The 25,177-nt window shown below is 38.6% G+C and overlaps 1 long non-coding RNA gene across 1 annotated transcript in view; it reads left to right on the top strand.

Annotated features, from left to right (window-relative positions):
• The window catches only part of LOC125112541 (uncharacterized), an 80,091-nt gene that overhangs the window by 29,954 nt on the left and 24,960 nt on the right, over positions 1–25,177 (top strand). Inside the window, exon 2 of the long non-coding RNA XR_007131172.1 lies at positions 7,660–7,828. This is a non-coding gene — a long non-coding RNA (uncharacterized LOC125112541). The remainder of the gene's footprint in view (positions 1–7,659; positions 7,829–25,177) is intronic.

Raw genomic sequence — 25,177 nt, 5'->3', positions numbered from 1 at the left:
ACCAGGTGTTTGATGGCTCTGGGTTACACAGCATAACCCATATCAGCTACACGATCTTTATGACCAAACGTTTCTAAGAACAACTTTAACTATCATGACAGGAGTGTGCAAGAATGAATCTACCTAGGAGGTCCTGTTGTGGCACTGTTGAATCTGACTAGGAACCATGAGGTTGTGGGTTGGAACCATGAAGTTGTGGGTTTGATCCCTGGCCTCGCTCAGTGGGTTAAGGATCTGGCATTGCTGTGAGCTGTGGTGTAGGCCGGCAGCTACAGCTCTGATTAGACCCCTAGCCTGGGAACCTCCATATGCTGCAGGTGCAGCCCTAAAAAGACTAAAGACAAAAAAAAAAAAAAAGGAATGAGTCTACCTGTAAAAATGATCAATTTTAAAATGTATCATAATTGTTCAACACGGTGAAAATTGATGGTTAATAGTTAAACGTTTACAGCTTAGACTTGAAAGTCTTCCAAGAAGATCTTCATCTAAAATTTTTGGAAAAATATTTTCTATTTCCAAAGCATCGATTTGCAAATTGAGTAATTCTAGTACCAAACCTGCTAGACTTTTCCTTTTCTTTCTATAAGGATATGACAAATAGGAATGATTTTTTTCTTGTCATTGAGGATTCATTAACTTACGTTTTTTCTTATAATATTCTGAATAGCTAGTATAGTCCTTACATTCAATACCTATATAGTCCATTCTATACTTAACAAACGTCCAAATAAGTATACTTTAAATTTAGTCACTTTAAACCTTTACATAATTTCTTTCTCATCTACAAACTCGTTAGATTTTTGCAGCTTAGAAAATGTCTTATGTTTTGCTTACAATTAACAAAGCTTCACTCCAACTCAGTTGTTTCTTTAAATTGAAGTTATTCATTTGATGGGTTCGAAACTCCACAACAAATAGAAGATTCTGGAAATAAAGTGTGTCCCATTAACTTGTCTTCATCCATGAAAACATGAAATATTTTACATTTACTTTTAATTGGACCTAATCAGCTCTGAGTATAATGTCTCTGCCTTAAATTTATATCTACTGCAGATTTAGGTAAGGAAAAAAAAAATGGCTTTCAATTTTGAGCTCAGTTGCCTGGGTGCAAAATTCTCTGATTCTGGTACTCAGGATACGGCATTTTTCTAATGTTAACTTACTGGGAGCTTATCAGGAAGGTACAAAATTCTGTCTCTATGACACAGTTTAGGTTTCTTTTTATCACACTAGAATAGTCAAAATGCATCCTTTAATTTGCAATATGTGCATCACTTCATATTTCTTCACTTCACTTCTGCCCTCACCCCTCATTCTCCTATTCATCCCACAAAACCAGAAATAAATATTTGATGGAGATTAATTTTACATCTAACAGTTCTAAGAGAGTTGTAGTAAAAAAATATTTCACTTAAAGGATCAAGCGACTCATTCCTAAAACTGTACATGAACGGGCTCACTCTGTTTAAAAACAAAAAGAAACACAAAAGCAAATTCAAATCAAGCTCCCTGTTTCTAAGAAGCAGGGGAACCATATATTACATCAGTTTGCTGGCTTTCAAGGTTAGTACTGAGCTGAGACCGTTCCCACTCTATGATACAAGTGGAAGATAAAGATGCTTTACGTCCATGGGCAGCTTGGTCTGGAGCTGTCAGCACAACTGGACCCAGCTGCCTAGTGATCCTTTAGGTTCGTCCAATTAATGACGGTTGCCTTTAGTTTGCCTGAGACCTCATGAGTACTCGCATACCCCCCGCCCCAAAATAAAGCAACCTTACATATATCAAGATATCCCATTAGGTGGTCCCTTTTCCAGAAGTGTGTAGCAGGAATGGGCTTTAAAAAAAAAAATCTCATAATCATGTTTCGAAAAAGAAAAGATTGTCTTCCTTCAGGTTTACTGGATTGTCTGAAAAGTCTATATTCCAGGAAATAATGATTTTCTGCCTCAACTTTAAGAGTATAAATAGCCTGAGATCTCTTCCAAATACTAACTGTGGGAGAAACGAGGACACTCTACGAGCATGTGTTTAAATGGTCAGAAATCACCTGGAAATGTGAAGTAGATGATCATTTACTCTGGACCATGAGACCGTTGCATAAACCCACTGCCTCTGAGCTGCTCTGGGGTGTAACCATACCGAGCTGCTGCCGGTTGTTTCATTTCCCACATTGTTGTGTGTATGTTACTGTTTCAGTTTCATTTGTCAGCAAATGTCTGTTTACCCGGCTTCCTGTTATTAATTATGGGAAAGCGTTCTTCTTGAAGTGTATTACAGACTCTTTTAACTCTTGTCCAGACAAGGCAAGATACTGGAAGATACTGTTGATTCCTTTAATGTTTGTACAGAGCCGGAAACTCAGTTAAAATACATCGTTGCCTTGCATAGCTTATAACTTCTTATCTCTTGGAGGGGAAGAAAAAAGAAGAAAGAAAGAAGGAAGGAAAGAAGGAAAGGAGGAAAGGAGGAAAGAAGGAAAGAAAGAAAGAAAGAAAGAAAGAAAGAAAGAAAGAAAGAAAGAAAGAAAGAAAGAAAGAAAGAAAGAAAGAAAAAAAAGAAAAGAAAAAAAAAGAAAAGAAAAAGAAAGAAAAACAAATCACAGCATCTTCTATCCTCATCTCTAGACACAGAGATAACAGAATAGGATGCTTTCTTCATTGGCTGTAACAATTAATTAACGGATCACAGCAGGAATCCTTAACTCTAATCGCTCACAAAAGTGTTTCCAAGATCAGCTCAAATAGGAAAGAGCTGGAAGACAGTAAGATATGTTCTAGCGTAAGTGCCCCTATAAAGAGACAAAAGTACTGACCTGATTAGGGGTGTATTACAAAGCTTTTCCTATAGAAATGTCTGGCCAGCCCATCTAGCTCTCTGTCTTTGAAATAGGAGCAAGTACACTTGCAGGCATTCAAATCCTAAAGGAGCCAAAACATCTGGAAGTTTTAGAAGAAAAGTAAAAGACTTATGGGGGGGGGGAAATCCAGATTTTAAAAATGCAGATGTTTAATTGGGCTGTCAGTTACGTTATGGGGACATAAGGGCAGAAATAACCAGAAGCCGCTGGCGGAAAATTTAAATAATTTCATGAGCCAGTGCCAAGCTAAAAGCAATGAAATCGGTAACGTAATAGGGACAGGGGCTTTCTCAACTGAGATCTGAAAAATGTTACCATGTGCAATTGTGTCAATTAGCCATTTCCAAAAAAAAAAAAAATCGTTTTCATTAAAGCACAATAAAAGTTCTTTGGACTTGTCTCTCTCTCTCTCTTTGGTCGTTAATTCCGGCAGTTACGCAGAGTTTGGCTTTCATCAATGACAAGCTCTCCACGCACCCGCCTCGCCCCCTTTCTGAGACCCCCTAATACTGCTGAGTGGCCAGAAATTACAGATGCAAGAAAAGCTGACAAATGACTGCCAGGCCCCTCCCCCAGAGCCTCGACAGTCAAAGCCCCTTACCAGAACATGCCTGAGAGCCGCGCGCCCAGAAACAAAGACACAAAGATTCCATTTTCTCGGGGAAAATAGACTTCATGTGTAAAACACCAGTGAGAAAAATTGAAAGCTGACACATATGTGCAATTTTCGAGAGGCAGGGCTGCATCTTTCAAGAAGATTGAAATTGCATTTGATTGCATCAAAACCTAACAAATGTTGTTGAACCTAAAAGTCTTTTCAGTCTGTAAAAAGGCATTCAGTGGCAAGATATTCTAATTTTTTTTAAGCACATGGTTAAAAAGGATAAAGAATCTTGAGCTCAGTAGAGGGATGTTGATTACATGCCACTGCTGCATAAAGAATTAACACTGGCTCACATCACAGGGTCTACAAAATGAAGGGGAAAGTTTTTTTTTTTTTTTTAAAAAAAAAAAAACCTCTATTAAATCAAAGGGTTCAGAGAGATAATATTAAATCCTTATGAGTATGTTTTCTATAAAAAGAATCCCCTCCCAGCAGCCCCAGGGTATCATTACTGGAGAGGCAGTGAGTAGTTTATTAGAGATACAAACCATGGCATCTGAGCCTTGCCAAGCATGCAAGTTTTAGCCTGTGAGCCCAGGGCTTTTGGCTACCACCATCCCTCTGGCATCTAACAGTGAGAGCTGTCCGGTTGTGCTCCACAGGGCACCGGGCGGTGTGTAGGTGAAAAGGCTGGGGCTGGGAAACAAAGAAAGATCGTCATTTACTACAGAAGGGCACGCTTTTCTCCCTCCCTAAATTCGTATATGCCAGGATAACTTTGAGTGATGAAAAGAGAAATGTGTGGGGAAAAAAAAAAAAAGAGGAAATCACGAAACGAATTAGGGAATTCATTTATAACATATATTCAAGTAATACTCTACATGTATTGTAAATAAATAGAAAGCGAGAGTTTGGAGATTTATAATAATCTTTTAATGCAAGGAAGGGGGATGTTTCCAGTTACCTTCTTAGATTTTTCCATGTGTCTTTGCATTGCTTTATTTTCACACACCATGCAAATCCCGTTCAGGTGTGTATGAAAAAGGATGACGAGACCACCTTTCAAGGGGAGAATTCTGTAAGAAGGTTTCAATTGACCATTGACTCCAATATCCTGGGCTTTGATGGCTCCATTGAAACCTTTGCTAAACATGTCTGTCTCAAATCGGTTCTGCTTGTGTTCCCAGCCCAATGCATTCCATAATGCCCTGGTCTTCATAGATGGCTTCAGTGCTTGCCGAATACTTGGGGTGGGCTTAAAATACGTTGAAAAGCATCAGACCATGATCAGGTTAAAATGGAATTGAAGAGTAGCTGGCAGGGGCTACCGACCAAGACACTGCACTGGGAAAGTCTCATTACAAAAATTACGTTTTTTAAAAAAATTGAGAACACGTTGCCTCTTCTGCCACTCCCTTTTAAGCTCCTGCTATTCTTAAATTTCCTTAATTAGTAGAACTAGCAGTGGGACAAGTGACTAAAAATTGACTTCATAATCCTATCAAAGATGGCTGAGAGGGAAACGAGACTATTAGATAAAGCCTCTGTCCATTAAAATGTTTCACATAAACAGTTTATTCCCACAAAAGTATTCATGTCGGGATAGGGTCTGGCTCTCCTTTCCAATATAATGATAATACAGGATATTTATAACACGAGTTAATAAGATTGAGATTTTATTTGTGGTTTTAACAACAAGGACTCCCCAGACCCACTATTTGCAGTGAAAACGGAGGATGGTAGATGGAGCACTTGTTTGGGAGTTTGGGAGCAGGACTTTTTATGTATATTCAGCCGCTCTAATTTTAGTGAGTGTGTGAGCCTCAGTTTCCCTAACCATCACAGGAGGAATTTTGCCAAATAGAAAATTGTTTGGGAAAAGAAAATTTTTTGGCGATCAACCTGCAAAGACAGCATTGACTCCAAAATGCTGGCATATCTGTGTGCACAAGTGGGTGGTGGTAGAGAATGTTAAACTTCCCTTGAGTTTTTTTTTTTAATGTTTTTTTTTGTTTTGTTTTTTTGGTTTTTTGGTCTTTTTAGGGCCACACCCAAGGCATATGGAGGTTCCCAGGATAGAGGTCCAATCGGAGCTGTAGCCGCCAGCCCACGCCACAGCCACAGCAATGCAGGATCCGAGCCACATCTGGGACTTACACCACAGCTCACAGTAACGCCAGATCCTTAACCCACTGATCGAGGCCTGGGACCGAACCCAAGTCCTCATGGATGCTAGTCGGGTTCGTTCACTGCTAAGCCATGACGGGAACTCCTCCCTTGTGTTTTAAAACTTGACATTTCTCCGGAAGAAAAATCCAGTGTCATTAATAGAGATAGGAAGTCCCCAGTGAATGCAGTAAAATAAATCTGTCAAAAGCTAGGTAATCACCATACCTCAGACCTGCTGATGGGTTGGAGAAGTGGACGCTACAGAATGGTTCCACCTTCTGCAGTTGAAATCTGACACGCTGTGATTTTAAATTAAAGTCCATCTGACATATTGCTTTCTAGTAACTCTTTCTGCCCATGTTGGTCATTTTCCTGCTGAGGGGATGTGCACAGCATAGCTGAATGCACCCAAGTGAATCAGAGTAATGTCCAAAACTCCAGCCAGAATGGGAGTGTCGTTAAGTGTCCCGCTCCCACCCCCACTGCCAAGCCCACGTTTCTGCCTGGGGAGGCTTGGGAACAGCAGGTGGGGGGACCCTTGGAAAGTTGTTCTACACGCTTCCTGGCAGTTTCAGGACAAGGCTCGATCACGGCTTCCTTGGTCTGGAGAACCTCAGCCCAGTGCCCAGAAGCACAGGAGAAAAGTATGGGAAGAAAACACATCGTTACCCAGAGGGAAAATATCGATAGTCTTTTTTTTTTTTTTTAAATTTAATGTCATTGTATTAAAAGAAAACTTAGGTTCCTTCACAAACACTTTTTTAAAAAGGGCAATTCACAGACGAGATGATAATTGAAATGCTATGGGGCCAAACGTTGCTATTCAGAAATACGAAGAACCTCTCAACGAATACACAAGATTTATAATCCAAGATAGGGTTAAGGACAATATACAAATATGCAATGTACCGAGGAAGAAATGATGCCGATAAACCTGAACAAAAGTCTTTAAAATACAAGTGGGGGAGGCAAGAACTGGGAGACCAGCAATAACATACACACGACTATATAAAATATGACTGTATAATATATGACTGTATAAAAGAGATAATTAACAAGATCCTGCTGTCGAGCACAGGGAAATCTACTCAATAGTTTATGATAAACTCAATAGTTTATGATAACCTACATGGGAAAAAAAGTGGATATACAGTGTATATATATGTCCGTATGTGTGACTGATTCACTTTGGTGTACACCTGAAATTAATGCAATATCACTGTGAGTCAAACAACAAAAAACAAATTAAAAAAACAACAAGAGTTGACAGCAAAAGCAAAACCACAACAGAAATACATTCCTAAGGGGAGACTGTATCCTCAAACTTATCAAGTCTCAACAGTGTCTCCTACGGTGTTTCTTTTCAACAAAATGCCAGGATGCTCTGATTCAATAGGAAGAAGAGGGGGAGAAAAAAACACATTAGCTTGCCTTCATTTAGCTTCATGGAAAGGGAGAGGACCACAGTACTTAATCCCCTTCAATGGTTCCTTTTTTTGAAAATTCAACTATTATTATAGACTAGAAGAATAAGATAAATATGGCACAGTATTATTTAGATAGATAAATTAGTCTCTAACGAAATTAGATGATAAAAATAAAGAAAGTATGTTTAACGGGTTTAGGAATGAAATCTAGATTTCTATAGCAATTGTACTAATATGATGTAAGATTTTAAAACCTTTTTTTTTTTTTTTAACCCATGGGAAATACATCCAAAGGAAAATTAATCCTTATAATTAATTAGCACAGTGGAGGTAGGCCAGATGATTTGTTTTATCTTTTCAGAGGTCTCTGGTTGTTCTTCTGCTGTTGGGGGGGGGAGCCCCAGGCAGCGTTTTTTGTTTTTTTTTTTTTTTTGGCTAAAATAGTAGCCCTGAAAGAGGGAAAATTTAGGATATTCACTAGGAAATGGTAGATGTCTATGGATTGTTGGCAAACATTTCTGTAAGAGGATAAAAGTGGGATTTTGGCTCATTGGCTTAGCATGGCTTGTGTTTCACATAATATCATTGTTTTTGTATAGGGATCTTGGACAAATGATCCCTTGGTCAAATCCATGAAGGAAACTGAAGGCACATGGAGCTACATCTTCAAATGACAGTCTTGAAAAAAAATCAAAGCAAGATGCTCTGTCTCCAAAGACATCTATTCCAAAGAGTACAGCTCTACCCCCAAATGGGGACAGGATGCAGGTACCTCGTTTTGTGTAGTTCCTTTGAAATGCTTTGTTCTTTCTATCACAGAACACTTCTTTCTTGACTCCCATCTCCCTCCTTCTTCCTTTTCTTCCTCGAGTTCACATATGTCTTTCATACTTGACGTCGTTTGCTGTCCTTTCATCAAATCTATGCCACATCACTTAGGCAAACACCTAAATACACATTAGAGCAGCCTGGGAGCCAAGAGACGCTTTGACCGTCTCATCAGGGCAGTTATAATAAGCATCTTGGTGTCACCGAAGGAAGACGCTGCACTCAAATAATAGCCTTCGTCATCGTTACTCTTTTTAAATAGGAAAGTAAACCTAGAAGCCCTTTGAAGGACCCAACCAAACAACACACGTGTGAACAGGGATCTGTAAGCCTTTTCGAAACAAAAAAATCTCCTCACGTCAGATGGGTGAAGAATCTTAGCAGGTTTTAGAGAAAGACCTCCAGGCAAATGATGGCTTTTAAGAAGACACATGACAGTCTCAATTATGAGAATCAGGACTGTGCGTGCTCTGTGCCATTTTATGTTTCCAGCAGGATTTTTTTTTTTTCTCATCCAGAGTTTGCAGGGGTGTCTACTGTTATCTGTGTGTGAAGCATATCGAAGTGGTCCCCCAAAGCTACACTCGTTTAAAAGAAAAAAAAAAAAACAGCGTTGTCAAGTGGTCAGACAGACTGGAACTAGAGGATTATAGGTAAGAGGGATAAAATGAAGGGTTGAAAGCTATAATTTCTATTTCTGTGGTTGCAATGGAATCAGCTGTTGGAGTCAGGCCGTTTAAAGATACAGCTCCTGAAGCAGCATCTGGGAAGAGGGCACTTTGGGGTGTGCCAGGGACTCAGGCGTCCCGCTGTGTAGACCCACTACATATCTGGGATTATTCCCAGGGTCCCTTTCCTGGTTGTCTCCGCTCTCACATCCCACACCATTTGATTCCATCCCTATCTTTGATGATTCCATATTGCATGTTCCTTCCTCCCATTTTTTTTTAACACAAGCTGCTTGGCCTCTGATCACAGTTCCTTTCTGGGGGCTCCCAGGAGACCAAGAGCAGGTTGTAAAGGAGACACTGCCTCTCAGAGATCTTCCTCACTCCACCTTGCTCTTTTTTTGAACGTGCCACGGCTGCGGATTTTCAGAAAAATCCCTCTCCTGGAATAGTTTTAAAGAACACGGATGCACATATGCGCGTCAGGCCACCAAACGTGTAGATGGCGTGATGTCATGAATAAAGTATAATAGGAACAGGATCACCAATAAAATGATAAGAGACATAAGTGCCTATCTAGTGTAATAGTAGCCATTCTGATTCTGGGTGTTTCGGTTCATAATTTGGCCTTCTTGTTACATTTTCATTGGAATTAAAAAGTCATAGAGCTGATAGACATCATAGAGGTTTTGTAATAGCACTCTCAAACTGAAATCAAGAAAAGGGAGCCCCCCAAAACTAATCTCTTCTAGGTCATTCTGTGTGTCTGTAAGTGCCCGCTGGTTTAATTTTAGCTTGGCATACTTTCAGACAAAGAAAATAATTTCCCAGAAACTAGTTAGAAATGTTTGAGAAGAGATAGCATCATTCAATATATATGTAGTAAAATATAACTATCATTCAAGAGGTGATAATATATAATGGAATTGCCTAGGGGAGTTCAGCAGTTAACGAATCTGACTAGGAACCATGAGGTTGTGGGTTCGATCCCTGGCCTCACTCAGTGGGTTAAGGATCTGGTGTTGCCATGAGCTGTGGTGTAGGTCGCAGATGCAGCTGGGATCTGGCATTGCTGTGGCTCTGGCATGGGTTGGCAGCAACAGCTCCGATTAGACCCTTAGCCTGGGAACCTCCATATGCCATGGGTGCGGCCCTAGAAAAGGCAAAAAGACAAAAAAAAAAGAAAAAAAGAAATTGCCTAGAGATATTTTTCATATCACAAAACTTCCTTTAATCATTGCATAAAGTATGTAACCTAGACCAAATTCTATACATGACTGAATATTATTTTTTGCATACAAGGGCAACCCCCTTTTTGACTTTTTTAGTATCCCAATTATATATCACTCATAGTTCTATAGTTTTAAGCAGAACAAAAAACGATTTCCCAGAAGAAAAGAAGGTAAATTGCCAAAAGCATGTTGGAAACTCAGAAATTTTTTTTCCATTACTAACATTGTGTTCTTAAAAAAAGAAATAAGAGGAGTTCTCATCGTGGCTCAGTGGTTAACTAATCTGACTAGGAACCGTGAGGTTGCAGGTTCGATCCCTGGCCTTGCTCAGTGGGTCAAGGATCCGGTGTTGCCGTGAGCTGTGGTGTAGTTTGCATACGCGGCTCGGATCCTGCGTTGCTGTGGCTCTGGTGTAGGCTGCAGTTCCGATTAGACCCCTAGTCTGGGAACCTCCATATGCCATGGGAGCGGCCCAAGGAATGGCAAAAAGGCAAAAAAAAAAAAAAAAGAAAGAAAGAAGAAAAATCCTTGGAGTTCCCTGGTGGCTCAGAGGGTTAAGGATCGCATGTTGTCACTGCTATGGCTCAGGTTGCTGCTGTGGTATGAATCTGATCCCTGGCCCTGGGATTTCTGTAAGCTGTGGGTGCAGCCAAAAGAAAATCTGTTATCTTCCACTTATGAGTACTCTCGTAAGAACTGGCAGAAGAGGGGATGGGAGGGACTCCACAGCAGATAAACAGCTAGACCTCAATATTAAAGCCAATCAGTGGGATTATAGAGAAAATAGAATTTTCTTTTGAAGATGTAGTAGACTTAACGTTTTTAAAGAAATGCAAGATATTATACACACCCAAAAATAGGTTTACAAAACAAAGTTTTTAGGTTTTTGATGATACCTCTAAACTGGCTTTCTAGTTTTTCCAGGATATCAAACAACTCAAAAAAGAAATTTGCTCAGATTAATATTTGAAACATCACATGGAAATGTGTGTGGTGATTTGGTGAACATGAGCGTTTTTATAAATTAAACATGCAAAAGCTCTGATCTCCCAAAAGCCTGACACATTTCCTTAAGGTTAAAAATGCAAGTCTTAGGTATGTCTTAGAGGCGGATGAACTTTTTTAGTTCTAAGTACATTTTGATGAAAATATTTCAAAGATGGCCATCTCCTCAGGTAACAGTGAGTGTTTTGATGAAACAGTGAAAATCACGTAGTTCTTGGTTCCTAGAATTGAATGCTGTCTGCTGCTTCCGGACATACATGTCAATCCCAAACACTGAGGACACATCTACGTAAAATAGACGTTTTTAAAAAGAATTGAACAGCAATTTTGTGATCATCTTTTATGTTACATTTGGATATAATTTTAAGGAACTCCAAATTCAGTTAAATAGCATCATGATCTGAAGTGTCTTTATTATCGCCATATTTTAAATAATAGAATAGAAAACACAGAGCCGTATGGTATTAGGAATGCAGGTTTAGGGGAAAATGTTATTCCTTGAGTGAAAAAAAAAAAAAGTGAGAGGAGTCAGCCCTCATGGGGTTGGACAGAATTATTTGTCCTGGTACTTCTGTAGACCCGTCTGTAACGATGAAGTTTGGTCATTTTGGTATTAATGCTATGTGAAGGGATCCATGGCTTAAGTCGGAGTTTGCAGGTGTGTGGTACATGTACTCTTAATAAAGATATCTGTGATCAAACATTGCGAGTTAATTAGGCTTCACGTTGAACTGCCTCTCCTGGGATCTTCAGGGACAGGGGTATGCAGCTGTGTGTCACCTGCCTGCTTTCTACAGATATTGCCCAAGGATGTACCGCCATGAAAATGCAAATCAGATTGCACAGAAATACACTATCCCCACTCTGCTCTTTACGTTTCCAGATAAATTCTATGCACACAGCAGCATTTGTCCGCTGTTAAATTTCACCTTGTGCAATTCTACTAAATGTTGAATGGCACCATTAGCCAGGGGAGCCTAGGATCATCCTTTGGCTAACAAAGGAAAAAAATCGGTTTCATGCCCTCGAGAAAACACTTGCAGAGCTGTTGTAGGAGCTGCTAAAAGGACCGTGGAAAGATGTTTCCTCATTGAAAATATGGTTTGTTTAGAAACTGGGCTATGATTTAGCATTTCATCACCCTGATTGGTAGGGTTCAATCATACAGGGTATTGAGAAAGAGATGGACTGTAAAAAGAATCTAGTTAGAAACATAAATGTATCGATATTGAAGTAACTGCTTGTTTCTTCAAGATGAAGTCTTGTTTCAAGTAAATAACATTTTTCAGAAAAGGAAGTTGAGGAGCAGAGCTGAACATTCACACAAGGCAACATGCCACATAATTCCAAATGCCAGTGCAAAAATGTTAGCTCCTAAAAGGGGATTCCATGCTGGCCTGTAATAATTAACCATATTTTCTGCACTGGGAAGGGAAGCTCTCTTCAGGGCTTGAGGAATGGTGCAGAAGTGGAGATTTTGAGTATAAGAAAAGGAGTTGAACTCCTGTTCCAGGCTTATGAAGCTATGATGGAAGGCTTTGGTTTCCCAAGTGGGTAATATGGAAATTATGGTAACTATGACCACCTTAATTGGACTAAATAGGACTTTATTTTCCTCTAAGCCAAGTTTTCCCAACAGAGGCACCACTGACTTTTTGGACCAGATAATCATAGGCATGGGAGATTTCTCATGCATTTTATACACACACACACACACACACACACACACACACACACACACATATATATGGCTGGGTCACTTTGCTGTATAGCAGAAAATGACAGAACATTGTAAATCAACTATAATAAAAAATTTTTAAAGAAAGAAAGAAATGGGGAAAATGCCTACTGCAAAGTAAAAGTTTATTTTCCTATATCAGCACACGTAGCCATCCATATATAGGTGTGTGTGTGTTTATATATATACACACACACACATATATAATAATTATGACTGCACCTGTGCCATACAGAAGTTCCTGGGCCAGGGATGGAATTCAAGCTGCAGCTGTGACCTATACCACCGCTGCAGCAATGCCAGCTGGGCTGGGGATTGAACCCATGCCTCAGCAGTGACCCAAGCCACTGCAGTCAGATTCTTAATCCCCTGCACCTCAGCAGGAACTCCATTTTTTAGACTTTTCCTTGATCACTCTTTTTCCACTTGCCAGAAAAGAATGGTCATTCTCCACTCTTGATATTGCCCCTCCCAATTAAGCAATAGCTCTTGTCCTTCCATATATTTTTAGCTTAAATGCATTGTATTTGGTAAGGTCCTATTATGTTAAGGATGTTATTCAGCTACAGAACATCTATTAAAATGAATAAATTATTCAGGATTCAAAAAACTACTTTCAAAGTTAATCAGGACTTCACCTAATGCCACAGAGCCTGTGTATGGTATGACTCTAGGAGGTGAGATTGATCTAGGAGATGATGTGAAAAAGACTCCTGGAATTGTGCCACCCTTAGTCAGACATAACAGGGCAGGTTCAGCAAGACAGGCAGAAAGTTCTTGTCCTGACTCCAAAATTCTGTAGAATGGAAGAGACCTGCCTTAATCATTGCACATGGGATTTACCGCTGTTTCGTGGACTGCTCTTAGCTCTGTCCACAAAAGCCATGAAAATCTTGCTGTTTTAGTCGGACAGAGTTTCCGATGTGAGGGAAGTATGAAGTCCCTTACCTGCATGGGTGGTAGAATGAATCCAGAATTGGGCACGTTTCAGACGTGACCGCAACCCTGCCATGTCTGTAGCTGAAATCAAGGCACCACCTGTACTGTTCATTTATAAAAACATTAAACACATGCTCTACATTCCGACTTTAGACAAAAAAGCAAGAAATTGTTAAATCGGATTTTTTTCAATTAATGTCAAGAATCTGTGAATAAAGACCAACTGGTTTTGCCAAGGGAATATGCCAAAATATGTAGTCTTTAAAATTCCCAGATAGAATGATTAGCCAACGGGGACCTGCCTTAGAGCACAGAGAATGCTACCCAATATTCTATGATCATCTATTTAGGAAAAGAATCTGAAAGAGAATGGATGTGTGTACATGGAATAACTCAGTCCCTTTGTTGCATGGCAGAAATTATCACAACTTTGTTAAATCAACTATACCTCAAGAAAACTGTAAAAAAAAAAAATAACCAGATAGAAATAAGGCACTTTGATTCTGGCTTTGAAATAAAAGTTTATAGATAACCTATTGATCATACACTGGGGGAAATAGAAAAAAAAAGTGCTTGGTTGAATACTGGAAAATCACTTTCTCCTACTAGGGCACTAAGAACTAAAGACAGGCCTGCATAGAGTTATTGAGTAATTAATCTGTGGCCTAACATTTTATTTTTCTTAATGCAATGGGCCAGCCATAGTTCCAGAACACTTAGGGTTAAACCTTGTTATTTTGTTCTTGGTCTTATAAGACCAACGTTCGCTGATAAAAGCCCATTAGCATTAGGGAAGCTGGGTGACCTCACCAATTCAGCTTCCAGAGGCTCCCTCTCTTTGTTTTCCACACATTTTAGAACTTCCGGCTCATCCTTTCACACAGAAGCAAGTGTACAAACCTCCGCACTTCCGCACGGAGGCCTCCCCTCTGTGCTGTGTGTCTCCCCAGCCCCAACAGCAATGCCGCAGCCATGGTTTTCAATGCAGAGGCTGATCCGTGATAACAAAATTGTATCCTTGCCTTCCTGCAATTACTTCCCCATCCAAAGAGGCTTGACAGGAGGAGGCCCACTGCAGCAGGAGCAGCTGTGATGCCTGTCCTAGGGCAGGAAGTTAGCCACGTGTTCCAAAGAGCAACAATCGTTTCATTTCGCTGTTTGCTGGCAGCCTCAGAAGCTGGGGTCGTGGAGAACAGTCTTCCTACCAACCACGTTTTGGAATCACACGCGAAAGTGTAACTGGTCACGATCGGAACCACGTCCAGGCGTCAGAAATCGTCTTTCCCTTAACGACGTGTAGATCAACAGCGATGCTGTTCAGACTCACAGTATTCTCCATGGTTTATTTGATGACCTCGCTCCGCCACCGTTTCCTCAAGTAATAATCTAAAGGGTTGGGAGAAAATGGATTCATATAAGCTAGAAATTGATTCTCATGGTGTGGTGCGAACCCTCGCGTTCCAGGTTTGCTCACATAACATCTGCATTAACAGAGATGTTTCAGATGCTTATCAGTCTGCTAGAAATCAAGAGATCTCCCAAAGAGGTGCAGAATTATTATATATCGGTTAAATGCAACTGTTATTTTGGCCTCACTGAATGCCTGAAATGATTGTGTGTTTCTGAGCTGATACAATCTACCTATTGTCTATTTGCAATGCTTTCTTCTTTTTTTTTTTGTTTAATAATTTTTACTTTTTTCCATTATAGCTGGTTGACAGTGTTCTGTCAATTTTCCACTGTACAGCATGGTGACCCAGTTACACATACATGTATACATTTTTTTTCTCACATGATTATGCTCCATCATAAGTGACCAGACATAGTTCCCGGTGCTACACAGCAGGATCTCGTTGCTAATCCATTCCAAAGGCAATAGACAACCTAGAAGAAATGGACAACTTTTTAGGGAATTACAGTCTTCCAAAACTGAATCAAGAAGAAATAGATCAACTGAACGGACTGATCACTAGAAATGAATTTGAATATGTCATAAAAACACTCCCTACAAATCAAAGTCCAGGACCAGATGGCTTCACAGGCGAATTCTACCAAACACACAAAGAGGAACTTATACCCATCCTCCTTCAAAAGGTTGAAGAAGAAGGAACACTCCCAAAGACATTCTATGATGCCACCATCACCCTAATTCCAAAACCAGACAAAGAAACCACCAAAAAAGAAAACTCTAAGCCAATATGGTGAATATGGACGCAAAAATTCTCAACAAAATTTTAGCCAACCAAATCCAACCATATATAAAAAAATCATACACCACGACCAGGCGGGATTCATCCCAGGTGCACAAGGATGGTTCAACATATGCAAATCAAGTAAATCAAGCAATGTCATACACCACATTAACAAAAGAAAAGCCAAAACCGCAATGCTTTATTCTTTAAAAGAATCAAAAGGAGTGACTGTAGGATGGATTTACTGTGAATTTATCATTGAAATGGCTACAAATAATTATCACCTTCATTATAAGAGCATTAGTGCCTTTGATTCATCATATTAAGAATGACATGGATTTTAGTAACAGCCTACAATTACCTGATTAATCAAAATTATTACCAGTGATTTCCTTGAAACCAAACTGGTTTGTTGCAGAACAGATTGAGGATGGCTCTGATTCAGAGCAGAACTCTGCAAAAGTGCATGGCAGATGATTTGTATGTAGTTTACACATTTTTCAATGTTTTTTTCTCTTTCTTAGATTTCCTCCAAAACATAGCAGTACTGCCTGTTGTACATTTTTATTGGTCTTCATCTCCAACTTAATATTCCTTTGTGCTTAGTTATTTCTTACAAAATTTTACACTCAGTGATGACATCAATTCTGTCTCTCACACACGAAATTTAAGAGTTGATTCTAAATAATTATTCTTGCCTTCTACGCTAGTGACTATAATCTCTGATATTCCTTCTGGTTAGAAATGTTATGTGCTTATAATCATTTTTTCTATGATACTGCTTGAGGTGTGCTGAAGAATTTTGTCCCTTTTGGAGTTCCTGTCATGGCTCAGTGGAGACAAACCTGACTAGTATCCATGAGGATGCAGGTTGATCCCTGGCCTCGCTCAGGTTAAGGATCCGGTGTTGCCATGAGCTATGTGGTGTAGGTCGAAGACGTGGCTTGGGTCTGGCATTGGTGGCTACAGCTCTGATTCGACCCCTAGCTTGGGAACCTCCATATGCTGCAGGTGTGGCCCTAAAAAAACAACAACAACAAAATTTTGTCCCTTTTATTCAACTGTTCCTGTGCTAACCAGAAGATACTGTGCCTGCTAGTATATTAATCCTCCAGTGTACGCTGAGTGTTTAAATAACCATAAAAACTATATTTGTTTGCAGAGTAATTGGTTTGTTTACCTTTCCTACTCTGGAAAATCTTGCTAAGCAATCTGCCTGGGGCTGATACTTGTAACCATTAGCAATTACGGATTCCAGAAAGATGTTGATATGAATTTTAAAGAAAAGAATTCCAAACCAGATGCAAACTATTCAGTGTATTCTCTAGGATTGTTTTTTGTTGCCACCACATTTGCTTGCCTTTCTTATTATCTGAACTCTAATTCACATTTCATCAGCATGCACTGAGTACCAGGACATTCTGTATCAAACTTGGGTTGTTCCTGGGCGTTCATAGACAGATGAATTATTTTCAGAATCCATAAAGCAGAATTATTTTTCTACAATGGCGTTTTTACACAGCATTTATGTTATGCAGAGGCTTGGGTAAAAATGCCAGTGATGCACTTTTTGTTGTCAAGGAATCCATCTGCACAAAAGAGGCTCAAGGCACCCTTCAGCAGGTGGAGACCTCATCCTCTGGCGCATGTCTGATGAGCTCTGGGTGGGGGAGGTGTAAAGAAGGATGCCTGGGACATGTGCTCGGGGGTCGCATTCGGGTCTTTACTCATAATATACTACAGGGGGTTAATGGCAGACTCTAGGAAACATTTCCGCAGAGACCTCTCCACTAGTCCCCACATGAGCTCAAGTAGCAAAAGAAGCCCCCATTTCTACTGAAGGCAAACCACTCTCAAATACTGAGCAGAAAAGCTTTAAGGAAGAGCATAGTAATAGGCTGGGATTTTGATTTTGTTTGCTTGCTTATTGAAAAGTATTTTGTGGCTGTGCCCGGGATGTTTGAGTTGTTTTGCTCTGAGCACGATTTGGGCCAGAAATTGTGCCTTTTAAGTTTTTTTTTTTTTTTTTTAGCATTTTCCTTGTTTAACATTTTTCTTTAACTTTTTAAATAACTTGTAATTTTCCAAAGCATTCTTAATCAGAAAATCAACTCTAGAATTTAGTTGCACCAGGACAGAATAATATTTTTCAAGGCAGGAAAAAACGTAAAGAAACACTATTTATGCGTAAGATATTTTGCCTTTTAAGCTTTGCAAAGCTGAGTTTAGTAGTTTATTACCAAGATTTTCCCACCTGACAGCATGAATTGGACAGAACAGAAATGTTATTTTTGGCTCTTACATGTACTGCTCTCAAGCATCCTCAAAATTTCACCTAGAAGAGCAACTAGAAATCATGCTTTGATACAGTGAGAATAGAGAGCTAGATATAAATTATATTTATAATATTAGATTCAATTTTGGCAAAACTATTTCTAACTCAGTATCTCTTTTTTAAAAGATCAGTCCTCATTTGTAAAATATAAATGCTTAAGACCTAAAGTTCACTTGACTCCAGAAGTTATCATTGGTATACTGTGGTCCCAAAGCAATATATGTTTTTGACATAAATGTAATCAGATCCTGTACAATGAGCCATCAGGACTGAGTGAAACTCACACTGATTGATTCCTTTTGTCTGGTTTCCCAAAGAGTAAGACATAATAAATCTATTGCTCACATTTTCAGTGTCACATATTCCCCTTAACATGTATCGTATACAATTTAAAGTTACAATTTAAAGCCAAAAAACAACGCTAACATTTCACAAGCTTTTCAATGATTTAGAAACTTGCTCAGGAGAGAATTTATTGTTTTGCCGATGATCATAGCATATATTTTACTGCAGATTATTAGCTGCTAACATTGCTCACAAAGATCAAACATGTGTGTTTATGTTCTGCTGAGGTTTACAAGCAAAATGTGTTCTTGGTCTTTAAGAAGAAAAATGTATAAAAGAAGAAAATTACAGTGTTTCCAATTCCTCAGATACAAATCCTACTAAACTGCCCATATGAAGACATTTGAGGTTAGAGTTTTGTCACTTTAAACCCAGATGTGTGTATGTTGGGTACATTTTTTTGAGCACTACATAATCATAAAGTAACTTAAAATAACAATGAAAGAGAATGAAGCTCTACTGATAAAATACACTTCACTTTTTATGTGGTGTTAACAAAATGGCTTAGATGGAAAATGAAATCTGTCTTAGCTTAAGACAGAAACACAAAGACAGTTCCCTTCTGGACAGCAGACTTTGGCACTGCAAGATCAAAGGAACAATTTTGTCTGCATTGTGACTATAGACCAAAAATTTTTACAGTATTCTTGTCTCCATGGTAGAGCTCATGTGCCTTTAATGGCATTTAAATTATAGCCCTTCTGTAGCCATGCAGTCAAAACACCACGTCATCTGATGAGACACCATATTATAATCTGTCAGGATGTCTTATTTAAAAATCTTTCCATACTGTATTTGTCCTCATTTTTCTCTTTTGCTAGAAAAATTGAGCAAATTGTCTTTTAAACTGGGTTTACCAGATGACCTGATCAAGTGGGACAAAAAAGCATGCTTTGGTTTATATTTTTTTAACGTAATTAAATGAAGCCAATTTATAGATTTTTTTTCTCTTCCTTTTTTTTCTGCAATGCCCCTTGCAGTTTTGTTTGTTTGTTTTTAAGATTATCGTCTTTCTTATATTTGACATAAAACATGGCGTATTATAGACACATATGAAATGCAAATCAAGAATATTTGTCCATTAGAGAATTATAGCTGGAATATGTTTTTCTCAAAGCAAAGTGTTTTATATCAGTTTAACCTTACATATACAAGAGTGACCATTATATATAAATGAAAGGGACTCTTGTCTGAATTCTTTGGCAGCACGTAATGTGGATAGTGTGTTTCAAATTTCACTCTAGAGACAAGCTTTAATTTGAATGTGTACTTTAATAGAACGTTATTATAATGAAAACAATAGAATTAGCACCTTACTTAGAATACTCCTGCAGATATAAAACTGAGATGTTACATTTTACAAGAAGTAGTGAGCTTTTTCTCAGATACAGATATAAGCAGGAACATGTAATCAGTGATCCTTCTTGCTATCCAATACCATACATATTGATCAACAGTTTTTCTAGGTGTTTAAAAAAAGCACAACTTACTTTGCCTAGGAGCATATATTGAATTAGTGACTGATGGATAACTTTGCATTCATACTTCAAAAATATAGCATGGTTTCCTCCATCCTAATTCTTCTTACTTTTTTTTTTTTTTAATTTAGAGAAGCCCTTTCAGTATTTCTTTTAGAATGGGTTTAGTATTGCTGTACTCTTTTAGCTTTTGTTTGTTGGACAAATTCTTTATTTCCCCTTCTATTCAGATCCTGCTGTGTAGCACTGGGAACTATGTCTGGTTACTTACGATGGAGCATGATCATGTGAGAAAAAGAATGTATACATGTGTGTGTAACTGGGTCACCAGGCCGTACAGTAGAAAGATTGACAGAACGCTGTACATCAGCTATAGTGGAAAAAATAAAAACCATTATATTAAAAAAAAAGATGTTTGTTGAGAACAAGTGATTTAATATACCCAGGGGAGACATTGTTTTTTTAAGTGACGGTCCTTTAGATAAGCTTCAACTTTCCACAAACATGTAGATACATGCTAAAATGTCTATCTGTTTGGGGAAGAGCCAACCACTACAAATAAAATGATTCTTCATCTTCCAAACAGGAGTTCCCTCGTGGCTTAGTGGGTTAAGGACCCGGCATTGTCAATGCAATGGCTTGGATGCAAGCCTTGGCTCAGGAACTTCTGCATGCTGTGAGTGTGGCCAAAAAAAATCTTCCAAACAATTTTGACCAATTTATATTTGTAATATTTTGGGGTAGAAAATCATACCTTCTGTATGGTACCCATAGAGCAGGAATGAAAGGAATCACTAGACACATTGTAGGTTTGAAGAGCGAGGTTACTTTTACCACCCGGAAAATACCAGGATTCTTTCCAAGTATTTTACTTGCCTAAGGAACCACAGGTGATTTTTTGAGAAGAGGCACGATTTAATAAATCATTGTTTTTCATAGAATAAGAATTGGACATCTCCACACTTAGTTGACACCTGACAAGAAATCATGGCACATATTTTACCATCAGATTTTGGTGTAGCTAAAGGGGACCCTTTAAGTTTTGAATATATATTTTTCTTGTCTTGGGGCCAAACATATAAGGGCAAAAGAACAGAATAAATGAAAAATTCTCCATATATGTAAAACAGTTTTTTTTTTTTTTTAAATCTCCATCCTCCTCTGCCTTAAACCCCAGGATATGGCCTAGAATTATTTCTGGAAGCATATTATTTTATAACTATGAAAGATTCTATGCAATGTAATGAACACGTGTGAATCTGCTATCTGGTTTGAGAGCTAGAACAGGAACAAAATGATGTTTCTTCCCCATCTCCCCCACTTCCCCGGAAATTACTATTATCAAGGCTGCCATTGAAAGTTGGGCAAAGTGAGCACTTTATAAACTGAAGAGATGTCGACCCTAGATCTCCAGCTAGCCTCCTATGGATTAAACCCCTTGCAATGTGCAGTAGGTAACCTACACAGATTTGTACAATGGCTCTGCCACTGTCATAGGCGGCTTTGGGATTATCTTTTCATTTGCATGATAATTGTGCTTCTTTTGAACTTTATGAAAATGATAACATTTGCTATACGGTGTTATTAGAACTAGATTTTTTTTCCACTCAAAATTATATTTCTAAGAGTCATATACATTGGTGCATATAGTTGTCTGTTTGTGTACTTGACAGTGGTGTAGTCGTCCATTGTGCATATCTGCTCAATTTATTTTTCTATTCTCTTCTTTGACATTGGGCTGTTATCTGCCTGGCAATTACACATGCTATTGCTGTAAATATCCTTGTATACATCTTTTGGTACACTCAGGCAAGAAATCCCCGAAGGTGTGTCCTAGAATAGGAATTTCTGAGTCTTAAGGTTTGCAGATGGATTAAGGACATGTATGTGAAGAGTAGTACTTAAAAGCTTGAAGGAGTGTGTACAAAGATTATAATATTGGGCTAGATAAAACTTTCTTTAAAAGACCCAAAAGTTTCTAATACTTGCAGCATTTACAAGTTCTATCTGTGCATACATATCAGTTCCACAGATAAATCACTATTTGGGTGGTTCTAAAAAATGCCTAGCTTGCTGAAATAATCAGTTAATCATGCTGTCCAAATCCATTAGCTTAGAAGAAGAAACACAGCCAGAAACACTTTTGACTATCTTAACATGGATTAAATATATTTATTTTAAACTTAGGCGAGTTCCCAATGTGGTGCAGCAGAAACAAATCAGACTAGGAACCATGAGGTTGTGGGTTTGATCCCTGGCCTCACTCAGTGGGTTAAGGATTCAGTGTTGCTATGGCCGTGGTGTAGGCCAGCAGCTGTAGCTCTGATTTGACCCCTAGCCTGGGCACCTCCATATGCTGCTGGTGCAGCCAAAGGAAAAAAAAAAAACACTTAGGAAATAAGGATTAAAATTAGAGGATTCAGCCAAAGCAAAAATGACCAGTTTTATTCCCCTTTCTGTGTCCTGTTCAATCCATTCAAGTTTTTTTGGAGATACTGAAGATACACATCAAAAGCAGAGGGTTGTGCTTACAAATTTAAATGTGAGAAGGCAGAGAAACATGCAGAAAGCCATTAGATAGGAAGATGCATTATGGTCTAAAATACTCATAAAATTGAAACCATTTTTACGTGTATAATTCAGCGACTTCAAATGCATTCAGACTGCTGTCCAGTCATCATCACCCTCCATCTCCAGAAATTTTTCATCTTCCAGAACTGAAATTCTATACCCATTCAACAAAACTCCCCCTCCCACTCCCTGCTCCTCAGCAGCTGGCACCCTGCTTCTACTTTCTATCTCCAGGAATGTTTCTCCCCTAGGTACCTCAAGTAAGTGGCATCATACAGAATTCATCCTTTTATGACTGCCTTATTTCGTTTAGAATAACTTCAAGGATCATCCATCATCCTCCCTCTTTAAGGCTGAATAGTATTCCATTTTATGGGTAAACCACATTTTGTTAATCCATTATCCATTGATGGACAGTTGGTTGCTTCCACCTTTTGGTTATTGTCAATAGGGCTTCTTTGAACATGGGTGTACAGTTATCTACTTGAATCCATGCTTTCTGTCCTCTTTAGATGTGAAGATTTTTAAGAACTCCCCTAAGTCATCATCCTGGGCATCTCTTCTAGGTGTTAAAAGAAAATCCTAAGAATACTTCCTTTACACAGAAAGAGGAAAGGATAGAGAAAATACACCTTTTGTACTTTTTTTTCTTCTACAATCTTTTTTTGTTACTTGAATGCCTTCATTTCTCCCAGGAATAAAAATTAGATAGGGATGTAACATCCAAGTTAACTATACTCTAAATTCAATAATATGAAATTGCTTGAGAATTTTTTTCAAAATATTATCGCTACATAGTTGATCTACAATACTGTGTTAACTTCTGCAGGACCACAAATTGATTCAGTGGTACATGCACACATATTACTATTCCCATGTAGGTTATCACAAATATTGAGTTACATTTCCCTGTGCTACACAGCAGATCCCCGCTGGCCATCCATTCCAAAGGCAATAGTGTTCATATCCCAGTCCCAAGTTCCCAATCCATCCTTCCCCCCTCACCTTTCCCCTCTGTATCACTTTCTTAGATCATATGAGTTATGTCATATAATACTTATCTTTCTCTGTCTGACTTACTTCATTCGGTGTGATAATCTCTAGGTCCCTTTATGTTGCTGTAAATGGTATGAAATTGCTTCAGAATTTTAACCATAGGTATAATGTTCATACTCTCAAGGATGCATTTTAGAAATGCAATTTTTCTCAAGCTACTTCTATCAATGATAGATTACATACGTGTGGAATACTAATCTTCACAACATTTTACCTTATTAATATTTACCCAAATACATAATCTGATGATTATGTGATACATAAATCAATAGGTAGGTAGGTAGATAGATGTTGGATGGATAGATAGATAGATAGATAGATAGAAGACAGATAGACTGGTGCAACTGTCTCATGCCCATATTACAGAAGAGGAAACTGAGGTTTTAAGAAGTTAAGTATTCAAGGTTCTTTGATTAGAAAGTCCATTTTTATGACCAAGTAGTATTCCATTGTGTATATACTACCATATCTTCCTAATCCAATTATCTATTGGTGAACATTTGAGTTGATTCCATGTCTTGGCTATTGTGAATAGTGCTACAATGAACATATGGGTGCATGTGTCTTTTTTAAGTAGAGTTTTGTCCAGATATATGCCTAAGAGTGGGATTGCTGGGTCATATGGTAGTTCTGTGTATAGATTTCTAAGGTACCTCCATACTGTTCTCCATAGTGTCTGTACCAGTTTACATTCCCACCAACAGTGCAGGAGGATTCCCTTTCTCCACACCCCCTCCAGCATTTGTTATTTGTGGACCTAGGAATGATGGCCATTCTGACTGGTGTGAGGTGGTATCTCATGGTAATTTTGATTTGCACTTTTCTAATAATCAGGGATGTTGAGCATTGTTTCAAGTGTTTGTTGGCCATCTGTATATCTTCCTTGCAGAAATATCTATTTAGGTCCTTTGCCCATTTTTCAATTGGGTTGTTGGCTTTTTTGCTGTTGAGTTGTATAAGTCGTTTGTATATTTTAGAGATTAGGCCCTTGTCAGTTGCATCGTTTGAAACTATTTTCTCCCATTCTGTAAGTTGTCTTTTTGTATTCTTTTTGGTTTCCTTTGAATAATGCCATTTGCAGTAACACGGATGGAACTAGAGACTCTCATCCTGAGCGAAGTAAATCAGAAAGAGAAAGATAAATACCATATGACATCACTTATATCTGGAATCTAATATATGGCACTGAGGAACCTTTCCACAGAAAAGAAAATCATGGACTTGGAGAACAGACTTGTGGTTGCCAAGGGGGACGGGGAGGGAGTGTGATGGATTGGGAGCTTGGGGTTAATAGATACAGACTATTGCCTTTGGAATGGATTAGCAATGAGATCCTGCTGTGTAGCACTGGGAACTATGTCTAGTCACTTATGATGGAGCATGATAATGTGTGAAAATAGAATGTATACATGTATGTGTAACTGGGTCACAATGCTGTACAGTAGAAAAATATATATATATAAATAAATGATAAAAAAAGTGTCAAAGTGGTGTGCCTGTGGCTAAATAAATTGTATCATATGTATCACAAAAAAAAAGAAAGAAAGAAAAGAAAATAGCAAAGTCAAAGCTCAAAATCTTTCTGGCACCAAACCCACTTCTGCGCTCCCTTAGGTAACCTAATCCTCACTAAACACAATGAAGTTGATTGGGGAGTGGCAGCTGTTCAGTTCCTCTGGGGGAATGGAGTGCTGAGAGGTTAAATCATTTGGTTAGGATTTCATAACTGA

Source organism: Phacochoerus africanus, chromosome 12 (genome assembly GCF_016906955.1).
Source record: "Phacochoerus africanus isolate WHEZ1 chromosome 12, ROS_Pafr_v1, whole genome shotgun sequence".
Lineage (NCBI taxonomy): Eukaryota > Metazoa > Chordata > Mammalia > Artiodactyla > Suidae > Phacochoerus > Phacochoerus africanus.
The sequence above is the reverse complement of the archived record's forward strand: the minus strand, read 5'-3'. Positions and strand labels throughout refer to the sequence as shown.